We start from the raw sequence: 3318 nt of genomic DNA, 5'->3' as shown, positions 1-3318 counted from the left end.
TGATTTAAACAAGTCATCTGTAAAAAACCATTAATGAGACAACTGTGGAACTTAAACATAATGGAATATTTGATGACAATTAAGGAACAATGGTCAACTTTTAGGTGTCACAATAGCATGGGGTTGTTTTGAAGAAAGAGTCCTTCTTAGAAACTGAAATACACACAGATGAAATGATATGTCTGGAATTTACTTTAAAAGAATCCAGTGGCCAGAGGCAGGGGAAGGAGTGGGAGTGGGCCGGGAGATGAAACAAGATCCATCATGTGTTAATTATTAAAGCTGGTCATGGGCACATGCGAATTTGTTTTAATGTTTTCTTTACTTTTGGGATTGAAATTCCCATAGTAAAAGAAGTGTTTTTAAGCAAAATGGTACTACTTTTGAACTTCTTAAATAATGCAACTGAAATCCAAATATACAAAAGTTGTATATTTGATGGAGTTAGAACAACATAGCAAATCTAAGAAGGGATTAATCTATTGAATCAAAGTTGATTTTCTAAAAATTTTGAGCATCCCATCCTAAACAGCACTTGGAAACGTTTTGTTCCACGCCCATACCTAAGTAGACAGTCTGCTTTTAGTTTACTTTCTGGGAATTATTAGCATAAAGAGAATGTAAAAATGCTGTCAATCATGTGAAAGGCATCAGAGCTTAGATATCAAAAGGGGATCAATATATTTGAAAAGAATGGAACCCACTGGACTGGGAGCAAGTGGGAGTGTGCCTGTTCAGACACTGTCCTGTCTTCCTCCACCCCAGCCTCCCACCCCATTCCCAAATCCCAGGTAACTCAACTCTGCACCTTAACCCTGTTATTAGGCCCTCCAGGGCCCAGTTCACTCAGGTTGGTCTTCCCCTCTTCCCTCTCTCACTTTGCCCCTCTTTCTCCAGTTTCTGTGTCATGACCTGCAGCCATATATGGCATATATGGGAAGGGGCAGATGCCTGGCTCTGCCATAAATCTGCCCACAGGGAGGGGGTCCCAGTCCTCCCAGACCACAGGGAAGGTCTATGATCTTTGACCTCCTCCTCCCCTTAAGCCCTCCACTCCATCTTCACTTTTCTTCTTCTTCTTTTTAAAATTTACTTCTTTTCGGTTGCAGTGGGTCTTCATCATAGTGCATGGGCTTCTCATTTCAGTGACTTCTCTTGTTGGGGAGCAGAGGTTCTAGGAGCACAGGCCTCAGCGGTTGCAACACGTGGGCTCAGTATTTGAGGCACATGGGCTTAGCTGCTCCTCAGCATGAGGAATCTTCCTGGAGCAGGGATGGAACCCATGTCCCCTGCATTGGCAGGTGAATTCCTTTTCATTGTTGTTGTTAAACAATGATTTTATTGCTTGTGTACAATAGGCAAATTTATGCAACCAGGGCAGAGGCTATGGATGACTCGTATTTCCAACTGGGAGTGGGGCCGGGGGCGGGGAGGACTCGTTTTGTCTTGTACTATCGAGCCAACCAGTGAATACGACTCTCAATCAGAATCAGATGGAAGCCTATTATACAGAGTGAAGTAAGTCAGAAATAAAAACACCTATACAGTATATTAACGCATATATATGGAATTTAGAAAGATGGTAATGATAACTGTAAATGCGAGAGAGCAAGTGAAGTCAAGTCGCTCAGTCATGTCTGACTCTTTGCAACCCCATGGACTGTAGCCTACCAGGCTCCTCCGTCCATGGGATTCTCTAGGCAAGAATACTGGAGTGGGTTGCCATTTCCTCCTCCAGGGGATCTTCCCAACCCACGGATTGAACCCAGGTCTCCTCCATTGGAGGCAGACACTTTAACCTCTGAGCCACCAGAGAAGCCCAAAGAGGGACAAATATAAAGAACAGACCTTCGGACTCTGTGGGAGAAGGTGAGGGTGGGATGATTTGAGAGAATAGCATTGAAACATGTATATTACCATATGTGAAATAGATAACCAATCCACGTTCGATGCATGATACATGAGGCAGGGCACTCAAAGCTGGTGCACTGGGACAACCCAGAGGGATGTAATGGGGAGGGAGGGTGGAAGGGGGGTTTGGGATGGGGGACACATGTACACCTGTGGCTGATTCATGTCAATGTTTGGCAAAAACCACCACAATATTTTAAAGTAATTAGCCTCCAATTAAAATAAATTAATTTTTTAAAAAAGAACCAGATGAAATTTAGCATCTTTATCCTTTTTGTTCTGCTCAAGATGCTTCCAAACAGCAACAGCTTTTTATTTTTTTTTTATACATATACAATGTGGTTTATTTAAATGGGATCATTCTACAGGTATTGTTTATGTCTTATTTGCCCTCTTGAATGGTAAGTCACATATATTTATCCTTTTATTTACTTGGACATTTATCTAATATTTATAATATTAAATGATACAATTGAGTAAAAAGCAAAAGTCCATATTTGACCCCATTCCTAAACCTCACTTTCATCCTCAAAAATAAATACCGTTATTATTTAAGGAAGCTGATCACTTAATTGGCTGCCTGTCCCACGATCCAGATTCTAGAATCTCCAGACAGTATTTGTTGGGCACCCTGACCCTGGTCTGAGAGCAACAGCTTTTTAAAGTAAATAATAGAGATCCTCAGGAAGATCAGGAACAAGTCCTTTGGACTTAAGAATTCTCAAGATTTTATTTCCTTTCGTGAAACCTACTTGTGCAACACTGTGTAATTCTCTCAAGATCATACCAATTGGTGAGGGAGGCAGGCCCTTCTTGGCCAGTTTGTAGACCTGCTCCTTCACATTGTCAGACATCAGCTCCAGCCGGGTGGGGACACTGCGGTGGTAGGGGAGAGCTGACTGGGACAGGCCCTTCCCGGGAGTGTGCACACAACCCATGATGGTGGCGATGTGGTAGCAAGAGGCGCAGATGGATTCTTATCCACCAGGGAAGTCCCATCCTCACTGTTTCACCTCTGGGTCTCCAGACAGGCCTTCCTTTACTGCCTCTATCCAGGAAGTGAGCCCCCTGGGCCCAGCACCAAACCCACACCAGCTCCTGTGAAGCGCTGGCCTCCTGTAGGAGCTGGCCAGGCTGCAACTCCTGAGCCATCAGTCCTTCGCAGGCTGCTGCCCATGATGGGAGGAGCTGCACAGGGAACGGGGGGGACAGAATAGAGGGCTGGCAGAGGACAGAGGTGGTAAAATGAAAAGCATGGGCTGGAATTCTCCCCAAAAAGACACATCTGCAATGCTCCTGGAAGGAGAAGTGAGTTCAGAGGATGGTCAGCAGATGATCAGCAAATGATCTGGGGTGGAGGTAGGGGGAACTGTGGGATAAAGAGGAGGGACAGTCGGAGGAAAGGAA

General features: G+C 44.4%; 1 pseudogene; it reads right to left on the bottom strand.

Annotated features, from left to right (window-relative positions):
* Positions 1-1364: 1364 nt before the first annotated feature.
* On the bottom strand, positions 1365-2849 carry LOC110125932 (small ribosomal subunit protein uS15-like; annotated as a pseudogene).
* Between the last annotated feature and the right edge of the window lie 469 nt (positions 2850-3318).

The sequence above is a fragment of the Odocoileus virginianus genome, chromosome 4, assembly GCF_023699985.2.
Source record: "Odocoileus virginianus isolate 20LAN1187 ecotype Illinois chromosome 4, Ovbor_1.2, whole genome shotgun sequence".
NCBI lineage: Eukaryota > Metazoa > Chordata > Mammalia > Artiodactyla > Cervidae > Odocoileus > Odocoileus virginianus.
This window is presented reverse-complemented; position numbering and strand designations above follow the sequence as displayed.